Source organism: Clupea harengus, chromosome 24 (genome assembly GCF_900700415.2).
Source record: "Clupea harengus chromosome 24, Ch_v2.0.2, whole genome shotgun sequence".
Lineage (NCBI taxonomy): Eukaryota > Metazoa > Chordata > Actinopteri > Clupeiformes > Clupeidae > Clupea > Clupea harengus.
This window is the reverse complement of record NC_045175.1, coordinates 139,438-151,402: the sequence shown is the minus strand read 5'-3', so window position 1 is coordinate 151,402 and position 11,965 is coordinate 139,438. Positions and strand designations below refer to the sequence as shown.

Genomic DNA, 11,965 nt, shown 5'->3' with positions numbered 1-11,965 from the left:
ACAGTGTTGATGTCCACGAGGAAAGTGTTCTTGTGCTGCAAGTGTGGATAGTGCAAAGAGATAGTGATCATGTGCTTGTGTGGATAGTGCAAAGATAGAGTTTTTGTGCTTGTGTGTGTGTGGATAGTGCAAAGAGATATAAGTAGTAAAGTCTGTGCGAGGGGCTAGTATAGCCAGTAAAGGGATGGACAGTGGGATGGAATATAATGAGATGAGAGGAGAAGAAAAGGGGAGGGCAGACTGAGGTAGACTCATGCAGAGAAGTCCATCTCCCTCCCCCCCCCCCCCCCCCTCCTGCGAGGTGTTATAAAGCTGAATGGCCCTGGGGACAAAGGACTTCCTCAGCCTGTCCGATGAGCATGACAGCGACAGGAGTCTGCCACTGAATATGCTCTTCTGTCTGTTGAGAGTACTGTGTAGTGGGTGGTGGACATTGTCCAAGATAGTCAGCAAACTACTCAGGGTTAATCCTCACCTGTGTGTACAGATCCATCCACGCATAGGCTCTGGCGGCCATCTTCACTGAGGGTGACCACAGTAAAGTGGTACTTCGATGCTGGAAGAAGCCCCGTCACCACCACCTCAGAACCTGTTACCGGAGTGCTGTGCTGCTTGTGGCCTCGTCTCCAGGTCACCCTGTACCTGTGGGGACCAGGAGCGCCCTCTGGTGGTGACCATCTTAAAGTCACAGAGTCTGACTGCACTGAGACGAACTGGATCTGCCCAGGTGGAGGAACACCTGAGAATGATGCAGGTCAAGATGGAAGCTGAAACGTGAGGTTTAAGTGCTGAGCACAAATTCCAATGTATTTTATAAAAGTGCTAAAACATTAAATACCTCCTGTTTCGGTAACTTTGCATTGTGTCTCATCTGCATTCTGTGCAAACAAGAATCAAACATTAGCGAACAGAGAAAATGGGTTCATAATGAGAGACTGACAGCAGAGAGACTGAATGTCTTGTAGGGTAAACAAGAGATAACGAACGACACAGCACTACTTATGCAACTAAGCCCAGGGTTTAGTTCTAAATGGATGCTTGCTATGGCCAAAGCCCAGTCGTTATTTCTAGATGGATGGTTGCTATGGCAAAATCCCAGTCGTCAGTTCTACAAGGATGGTTGTCTACAGATCCTGCATGCATCAACCCTTTTCTGATGACATGTATGTACTTGTCTATCATTCAGAAATAAAAGAGTAAAAGAACCACAATGTCCAACAGTCCTTTGCCTATCCGCCGTAACATTTGTTGAGTTAATACAGATCTCCTGATTAAGTTATCTGTAACAAGTCGTTTGAAAAGGTGTTATACTCTCTGTACTTCCATCGGTCCACTAATTTGTAAAAAGTAACAGTTCATTTAAATTTCAGAACAAATTTAGCAAATTGATATGTAAGGGATAATGTATTGTCCGGAGGTCATTATCCAAAAATAAATCCCGACGGGGCGAACAGCACCCTGACGCGCAGCGGAGGGGTGTTGTTTCGTCCTGAAGGGATTTAATTTTGGATAATGACCGACAAAACCCGTTGCCAATGACAGCGGTCAATATCTTTTCGCAGCGGTCAATATCAAGAAATATTCACCTGCGAACATTGGGATGGCCCATTCAAATCAACGGTACTTTTTGGGACATTCTGAAGAGCCGTATAATAAGCAAGTATAATACAGTAAAAAAAACTGGAACTGCAGCATAGGTGTGCAAATATCAAAGTTAATCGATTCAAAAGAACGTGTCACAATAAAAAATTAAACCAAGCCGTAGTAAGATAACAAAGAAACCACACCTGATCTGTATATGTGCCCACTTGCTCCACGACGTCATGTCCCTTGTGATCTTTAAGTAAACAGCGTGAGCAGATTGCTGATTGGTCAGTCCTGCAGTAGAACTCCAGCTGTTTGTGGTGCTGTTCACAGAGGCTCTGATCCTGAAGGTCCTGTAGCTGGTGTCTCTCCAGATCTGGGTCAGAGTAGTGAGGCCTGATGCAGGTTCTGCAGTATGAATCTCCACAGGTCAGACAGGTCTTCACAGCTGGATTTGGGCAGACATCACACAGCACCCGTCCAGCTGACACTCTACAAGGACACATCAATGGATTTGTTGAATGAACGAATGTTTGTATGAATTTGTCTCGTAGAGCCATAATCAAAAGGTCAAAGAGCAAATATTATAAAGGCCATGACATTACGATATGTACTGTTTTTGAGCCGTTTTCCTCACTGTCCGTTTGTAGGCTCTGAAATACAGTTTTATATAATTCCCAAAGCCCACTGTGCCATTGTGGTTGGGTGGCAGTAAAGGACTCGGACCTCAGGTTGCACAGTAGTGCTATTATCAGTTATGGCAAAAATCATCATCACGATTATTTTGGTCAATATTGACACCAGGATTATTTAACATGATTACTCCTTCAGTGATTTTTTTTCAGCAGTGGTGTGGTTGTGCACGAGGACATGAGCCCCCTACACTGGACCCTCAGTGCTTTTAATAAATAGAATTAGTAGTTTTTATTATTTCACTTTATAAGTGTAATAATAGTATTTTCATCAATGCATGTTATGTTTATTTATCATAACACTATATTAACCTACCGTAAATACTCAAATAAAGACCGGGATTCAATTAGAGGCCGGGCTTCAGATAGTAGCCAGGGGCGTGGTCGATACGGACAAATAAAGGCAAAGACAAGCCGGGGGTAAAAAAAGGTACCAGTAGCCTATTTTACTGTAGCCTACCAGCATCAGTCCATCAGCACAAAACAGACATCACAATTTAATTGAATGCATTTCATAAATACATGTTCTCCTCATGTTTAATGTTGTTGGCTAATTTCAAGGCTGTTTTCAATAAAAAAAATTATGTTTCAGCCTACAAGGCGAATTTGTTATTATACAGTTACTTGCCTAAACGATAGAAGACATTCCTCCAAAATACCTCTTTTTAATGATTTTGTTGCCGTTTCGTGATTTCCGCTAAGAATTTTTTTCTTCAGGCTAATAGAACTTTAACTTCACAGGTGTTGCGTAGCAACCCATTACTTGCTGACTTCAAGTTACAATGACTTTCCGCTACGTTAAATGACGGACTTCTTGCGGAATGATATGAAAGATGTGAATTAGAAGCACAAAACCCGTTGCCAATGACAGCGGTCCCTAACTTTTCGAGGTGGTGAATATCAAGAAATTACAGACCTGCTAACGTTGGGGTGCCCCATTCAAATCAACAGAACTTTTTTGAACATTCTGAAGAGCCGTAAGAAATAAAGGCCTGCCCCTAATACAAGCCTGCCCAGTACTACGCACTGAGTTTTGTTTCCATACTCAGTTGAGAGGATAAGTACTATATGACAACATAGGCCTGCACTGATTAATGGTAAACTGCCACTTAACCTAAACCAGTGTGGGAATGCTTTCATGTGAAGAAGTATAGCCGCTTTTGGGCAGTTTTGAATGCAGAGCCTGCTTGCATGGACCAGGTAAGGTCATCCTTGATGTACACACCGAGGAATTTGAAGTTGGAGACTCCACTGCAGCTCCCTCGATGTGTATGGGGTCGTGACCCCCCTCTGCAGCTTCCTGAAATCCATGATCATCCCCTTGGTTTTGCAGACGTTGAGAGACAAGTTGTTGTCTTGGCACCATGCTACCAAGCCCCTTACCTCATCTCTATAGGCCGTCTCATCGTTGTTAGAGATGAGACCCAGGATGGTAGTGTCGTCTGCAAACTTCAGGATGATGTTAGAACTGTGTGTTGCTACACAGTCCTGCGTGTACAGGGAGTACAGGAGGGGACTGAGTACGCAGCCCTGGCCCGGTACTCAGGGTCAGTGAGGAGGAGGTGTGATTGCCCATTCTCACCACCTGGGGTCTGCTCGTCAGGAAGTCCAGGATCCAGTTGCACAGGGGTGTTTTAAGACCCAGGCTCCTGAGCTTCGAGACGAGCTTGGCAGGCACAATAGTGTTGAATGCTGAGCTGTAATCCACGAACAGCATCCTCACATATGTGTTGCCCTTTTCCAGGTGGGAGAGGGTGGTGTGCGCTGTTGGGGCAATGGCATCATCTGTTGATCTGTTTGGGCGGTAAGCAAACTGAAAGGGGTCCAGGGTGTTCGGAAGGGTAGAGCAGATGTGGGTTCTGACAAGCCGCTCGAAGCACTTCATAATGGTGGAGGTCAGTGCTACAGGGCGGTAGTCATTTAAGCAGTTGATGGATGTTTTCTTTGGTATGGGGATGAGGGTGGCCTGCTTGAAGCAGGTGGGGACTTCAGACAGATGTAGTGAGAGGTTGAATATGGAGGTGAATACCTCCGCAAGCTGGTCGGCGCACCCCCTGCGGCCTAGAACTCCATCGGGCCCGGATGACTTCCGAGGTTTCACTCTTTGGAGCTCTCGCCTCACGTCAGCCACGGTCAGGGACAGAGTGCAGTCGTCCCGGTCCTCGGCCAGTCTTGTGGAAGGAAGGGGGTTGGTTGCCTCAAACCTTCCGTAAAAAGTGTTGAGGTCATCAGGTAGAGAGGCGGCAGGCTGATCATCACTGCTATTTCTCCCTTTATAGCCAGTGATGTGTCACAGGCCACCCCACATGCGTCGGGGGTCAGAGCTGAGGTAGGTGGACTCCAGCTTGTCCCTGTATTCTCTCTTTCCATCTCTGATGGCCGTCCGTAGGTCACATCTGGACTTCCCCAAAGCCTCCGGGTCACCAGAGTTAAAGACAAAGGACCGTGCTCTGAGCTTAGCATGGACATTATCATTTACCCAGGGCTTTTGGTTTGGGAAAGTCCTAACACTGACCCTAGGGACGACATCATCGATGCATTTGGAGATGTATGAAGAGACAGAGTCTGTGTAGGAAAGTTAATATGTTGATGGTATTTCAGTAGAACTTTCCTCATATAAGTCCTATTGAAGTATCCAAAAACAATAGAAACTGCCTCAGGGTGAGCATCCTCAAGTCCATTAATAGCTCCGTATAGTTCCTCTAACGCGCACGTTTTGTCCGCCTGCGGTGGAATGTAGACTGCTGTGATAATAACGGAGCTGAATTCCCGTGGAAGGTAGAAGGGGCGAACTTTTATCGATAGCAGCTCCAGGTCTGGTGAGCAGTGTGCTGAAAGTGCATCAACATCTGAGCCCCAGCGAGAGTTAACCATCAAGCATACCCCTCCACCCCTGCTTTTACCTCGGAGGTTCTGTCCTGCCGGTAGATGGAAAAACCGGCCGGAGTGACGGCCGAATCAGGCACCATAGGATCCAGCCAGGTCTCGGTGAACGCCAGTACACAGCAGTTTGCAATGTCCCGCTGGAAGTTAGTCCGTGCGTGTAGCTCATCCATTTTATTGTCCAGGGATTGCACATTCGCGAGTAGAATGCTTGGCAGCGGGGGATTGCAGTATCTCGTCCGAGATCTGCACAGGATACCGGCTCGCTTGCCTCGCTTCTTATGTCTTATTCTGGTAGCACATCCATCACACATGAAGCCATTGACATTTTTGACTGATGTTTGTTATGTTATTCATGCAAAGTTTCTGTTAAAATTATACCTTAAATATTTTTGCAAATTTTTCTGGATTGGCTGCACCAAATTTAGCAAATGACACCTTATTTTAAAGTTGATGAACTATAGAGTTGGAATATTCAACATTTCATTTTTGTGATATTGAACTATTTTGTTGTGACATGCCTGAGATGCTTACTGAGTTACAGTACTAGAGAAACAAATATGTGGCGTAAAAATGGCACTTTTTAGTTAAAATTAATAAAATCAAACTGTCGGTTGTATGTCAAATGTCATATTGAATTGTATTATTTTGTTTTGCATCGTATCGCATTGAGTTGAATCAAGTCGCGTCCAATCGCACTGCAAAGCAATAGGGGTGAATCGTATTGCATTAGTATTTGCTTTATGTGTATCTTTAACACACACACACACACACACACGGATCAGCTTCAGTGCTGGAGATGCACATCCCCAGTCTGAACAATATGACACCAGGTAAACAGGTTAGGCAGATTGGAATACATTCATTTATCTACCTTTGAACACTAGCATTTAAGTAACTACAGTATATTCTACAGTGGTACGTAACTGCAATGTAATTACAAATATTAGAAATGTAATGTGCTACCCTACTTCATTACTGTAAATGTAATGAGTTTACTGTAATCAAATGACTTGGTAATGCATTAGTTTACATCACTGGTTATTAATATGTGTACCTGGATCCTTCCCCTGTGAAGTTTGGTCTGATGTCTATGGATGCATCACTCCTCATAGACACACTGGACAAACCGGAGTCTGTTCCACTGGATCTGGATGCATCACTCCTCATAGACACACTGGACAAACCGGAGTCTGTTCCACTGGATCTGGATGCATCACTCCTCCCAGACACACTGGGCAAAGGGGAGTCTGGTTTCTTCATAACATTCCTGTGAGAACGAGGCACGTCATAACATTCATAACATTACAAAGAGGTTCCAAACAGTCTTCCAAACAAATAATCTGTATAATAAAATAATAAAAGAGCAAATACAAAATCTAAAACAATTCTAACAGAAATAAAAGAATTAAACTAGTCTAGTGAATCTGCTCCTCTGTGCAGTGAGGTGAGCGTTAACTTACTCTGTGACCTTCTCCTGTTCTTTAAAATTCCATGGCGTGCCTTTGACCTGTCACTCCTTATGGACATCACACTGGACATGGGAGAAGGTCGCCATTTTTTTGCGTCCTATGACCTCAAGACACAAGAAAGAATTTTACACTCCAGATTTGGATGCTTTTTTGGGGGGATGGGTAGTGTTCTAACTTGTCTTGGTGTGATCTGACCTGGAACACAAAACTACATTGTGCATATCCAGGATGGCTAGAGTGGGGAGGACACATGTGTTTATCGGTCCATCACATGACCATATATCATATGACCATATACCACCCCATGACAAAATATTACCTGACCACATACCATCACATGACCACATACCATCACCTGTCCACATACCATCACATTTACATTTACATTTACATTTAGTCATTTAGCAGACGCTTTTGTCCAAAGCGACGTACAAGGGAGAGAATAGTCAAGCTACGAGCAATAGAACCTGGTGTAACAATAAATACTACTTTACATAAGAAATATAACAAAATGAAATAAAAAGAAAAAGAAGTGCAGAAATGTAACTGCTGTAATTGCAAGTTACGCACTAGTCAAAGTGCCAGTTAGGACGGGAAGTGCTCTCTGAAGAGTTGGGTCTTCAAAAGCTTCTTAAAGGTAGAGAGGGACGCCCCTGCTCTGGTAGTGCTAGGTAGTTCATTCCACCAACGTGGAACAAATGAGAATAGTTTGGACTGCCGTACTTGCACAGACGGCAGTGCCAGACGACGCTCACTAGAAGAGCGCAGCATCCTGGGTGTAACATTTGCCCTTACAAGAGCATTAAGGTAGGTGGGAGCAGAACCATCAAGCACTCTGTAGGCAAGCATAAGTGACTTGAACTTAATGCGAGCAGCTACAGGCAGCCAGTGGAGGTCAATGAGTAGCGGGGTGAGGTGTGCCCTTTTCGGTTGGTTGAACACCAGACGCGCCGCCGCGTTGTGGATCATTTGTATTGGTTTCACCACGCAAGCCGGCAGGCCCGTTAGGAGGGTGTTGCAGTAATCAAGGCGGGAACTCACCAAGGTTTGCACCAGCAGCTGGGTGGCATACTGGGTTAGGTACGGCCTGATTATGCGGATGTTGAATAGCGCATATACCATCACATGACCAGTGTTTCCCCTACCATTATATAAGGGGGGGGGGGGGGGCACTTAAGGGTCAAGTTAATTTTGTTCAATTAACCCTCTAATTCCCGAAGCGGCTGCCGACGGCCTGTTAGAATTTTACGATAGCTAAGTTGTCGAACACAGTGTCTCTTGCAGTTATGGCTAGCGATCAGAGACGTCCACATCTGTTCTCACTGGATGAGACCGTATTTTTGTGCACCAATGATGACCACTCATCACGTTTGTAAGACAATGACGACCATGTTGATTGTAAGAAAAGTCAAAATTAAAAAAAATATAAAAAATAGTAATATTAGTATCCTCCTGTTTGTTCTGACTAGATAACTCTCCAGTAACGTAGTATGGCGGTCACTGAGAAATGTTGGTTTATAACTAGCACTATCCCTATCATTCTCTGAATTGATAAGACATAGCTAAATCAATTAAATTTGAATGGATTGTAAACCCATGACACTTTTATTTGCAGAGATATGTAACATTTAATTATTGGTCTTTGTGGGACGTTCAATAAAGTACATTTTCACATTAACTCACCTGTGGAAATGATGGTCACTTTGTGACTTTCGCAACCTATGAAGCAAGCACTGGCGTCTGTGGGTGAGAGCTATTTTGTGCACATATAACGACGATGCGGGTAATCGGCTGTGTTTTCTGTTTGTGAAAATCAGAAGAAACGTCTTTTAAAATGTGTATCGTCATCTTTGCCAGCTAACTTGCTAACTATCTACCTTGACTGAGGTAACGTTAGTCTGAGGAGTTCGAGCCAGTCTGAGGAGTTGGTTGATGGCTAGCTATTGAGTGCATCAGCTAAACGGATCAGATTTAGCATGTATAGTAAAAAAAAAAAACTGTGTCACTTTGTTTCATTCTCACTTCTAATTATTATTTGTTCGTCTCTACTAGTTATTCAAATCCTCTTTTTTGAGCTGTATGCTCATGGTAACAACAGTAGGTAAATGCACAATCAAGAGCAAGATAACTTTTAATAATATATTTAAAACCTCATATTGGAAAGGCATTCAGCAGATTATTCGACAACCAGCTAGTAATATGTTGTGATGTTAAATATTAAGCTTTTACAGCTTTTAAGCTGTAGAACGCCAATCACAACTAAATCAGTGCTCATGTAGTACCATGGTTTATAGGACATCACTATTACTGTGTATAGTAGATGTGCTATAGCTAGTCCATATGTAGTTCACACTCGGATATTGAGCTGATGATGCGACAGAAAACAATTGCCTTTTTACAGTGCGTGCACAGGAGAGAGATGGAGGCGGAGACAGAATCAGGGAATAAATCCTTATCTTTTGGTTTATGTTGTTGACTAAGTCATTCCAGAATAAATAAAGAATAAATGAAACACATGAACACCATGATTCCTTTAAGTGTTTGTGTCCGCCAAACCCCCCCCAACAAAAAAGCTGTAACCCTAGGGGAAACACTGCATGACCATGATCAAATACCATCACATGACCATATACCATCACATCACGATGACCAAATACCATCAAATATGTATCCTGCCACCCTTACTATGCTTGTATAACTAAAATTAATCAGATTCTCCACCAATCAGAACTCACTGACATAACTGGTTACTAGCCCGACTAGCACGGAAAAGATTGATAAGTAGTGAAGTAGTTGTAGTCCATACAGAAAGAAAAACACATCCACAGCAGCAATGGAAACAATAAAATACACAACAGGTATCAGGTAAATTCATATCTTATGAAAATAAACATATGTATTTTTTAACCCTGTTACACTAACTTTTAATTACTTACCTAAATGTATCTCCTCATCCGTTTATAAAATGAATGTCTACTAACAAAAGTTTCTCTCTTATAGCGTGACCTTTGCTCGCAAATGCTGATGGATGTGGAAACATTGTTCTTCATCATCATATCCATCAAGTACATCTACGCATATTGGCAGCCGAACTCTACCTACTCACTTTGTTTCTTTCTTACTCTCCTAGTCTAGACTATCTTCGCTGTGGGATGTTGCTGTAGTCTCTCCACCCAATGTACTTGTAGAAACCCTTGACCCACATGCACCCATCCCCACTATACTGTCATACACTAATTCTACCCCTCACTCTATGCTAGCAGTTTCCTGCAATGTATATAATTGTCACTATTGACATGTTGTTCTGTTCCTACTCTACTTACCCTTGTAATAATAATAGTAATACCTACTAAGCTGTTTTGTATGCATCATGTATATACTATATGATGTTTATATGTATGTATTATGTACATTTACCACATGTATGCTGTGTACATTTACTTGTTGTTTCCCTTTCTGTCCCTCCCCTTCTGCCGCACGACCACCCCCTATTCTATCTCTTCCTGGCCGGCCTCAAGCAGATGGCTGCGGTTTTGCTTACGTTTTTTCTCTTGCCACTGTTGCCATTGTGCTTGCTCGAAGGGGTTTCAAGCCTGGGCTCTGTAGTGCCTTGAGACTATTTCATTGTTTTGGCGCTGTATAAAGAAAATTGAATTGTTCACTTTCCCTGTCTCTCGCTTCCTAGCTGTTTCTAATATATATCCATGGAGACGTATTGGCTTATGTTAGATAATTCCTAGATCTTCATTGAGTCATTAAACTCCTCTCCTCATTTCCGTACCGTTTCTCTAGGACCTGGGACCTTCAAAATGTTTTACATTCTCTTCTCCTCTAAGAATCTAGGGTAGACTTAATAATATTAATTATTTATCTAATATATAAATATTTGCATATATTAGTGCTAATGTCATTAGTATATCCTTTACTTTAATTACAGACTGCAGTGCATTTTCGTATTAGGATAATCCAAACTATCTTTCCTTATAGTCCCAGATATCAGAATCAGAATCAGAATAGTATTTATAATCCCAGACTACACAATTTCAAAACTGTGACCTATTCTGGTTGTCCCAGAAAAACACTTAAAATCTGCAGAAAAGGAATATATTTCTTTCTCCCACAGATCACATTTTTCCCGTTTTGTTCGAACTACTGAGGGGCGAGGTGATGGGTGGACCGGTTCCTAATGGAATCCTCAGGTTCACAGCTGCAGAGACGATTATATACATACGGTCATTGCCAGTGCCGCTGCTAGCCATTTTGATGCCCTAAGCATAACTCCTTTATGAAAAGATTGGTTTCTGCCAGTTTAACATTTTATTAAAACGAAAAAGAACAACTTCCTCAACCCCAAATGAGGGACACTTTCTTCCAGGTGTGCGAGCGCGCCAACAGCTGACCAACAATAATGGAAATCGCAAGGTTTCATTAGCCATACCATAAACCTATTAATTTCAGTGTAATTTTGGCAAACCACTACTGTACTTGCTTGGATGCATTGTTCATAGTAATAGTCATGACAATTATTACAAGTTTCTCTCAAATTTCATGTTGTTTTCTTGAAATAGCATTGCCCTCACTGTGTAACGACCGTCGATTCGCAGATATTTCACAGTTTATTACTTATACCTTGGACCTTCACTACAGATCGAAATTGCAACATAAATTTGACAAAAAAACAAGTTACAATGGTGAATAAAGTATACTGAATAAGTGTGTTTTAGACTGAGCCGCTTGCCAAAAGGGTGCAGACTTCCTGACTCCTGAAATCCATGTTGAACGGCTCATGCCCTCAAGCACTGATTTAGGCTTACATTATACGTAGATACAGGCGATGCACAGGTTCGTTCCTGCAGAGTAGGACGGCTGTAATATAAAATGTTCTAAAATGTTATGGTAATTTAGTTTTAATAGGCTTGATGGGCCTTCTCGTCGTATGCACACGCAAACTTGAAGCAACAATTTCCGCAACACTCGAAATTTAGATGAAACGTGGTCTGAATCAAACTCGCCTGGGGCAACTAAAAAGGTTACAAAATCTCATTAAGTAATCTAGTCCAGTTTGTATTTAGTAAAAAGATTGTATACCCAAATAACTTTCCGACAAAATGTTATAAGAAAACACGACTGCCAGACTCACCTTCTCAGTTTGACCATAACGAAAGTGATAGGAAAATAGCGGGGGTGGGGTACTGCAATCACGTGACGTTGTTGCTGACACCTTCGCTCCATAGACTGTAAAAGAAGCTACGCATCTTTCCACTAGATGGCGATGTGAGATTGAAGTATTTGCGGATGGTGAGACACTTGTTTGTTCAAAGATTTCTAGATTTC

The 11,965-nt window shown here is 42.5% G+C and overlaps 1 long non-coding RNA gene across 1 annotated transcript; it reads right to left on the bottom strand.

The window, feature by feature from the left end:
• Positions 1 to 406: 406 nt before the first annotated feature.
• On the bottom strand, positions 407 to 2,018 carry LOC116219212. Its single transcript, XR_004163120.2, has 3 exons — positions 1,788 to 2,018; positions 839 to 878; positions 407 to 739 (listed from the first exon to the last, which is right to left on the bottom strand). It is a non-coding gene; the product is annotated as an uncharacterized LOC116219212 (long non-coding RNA).
• Positions 2,019 to 11,965: the final 9,947 nt, after the last annotated feature.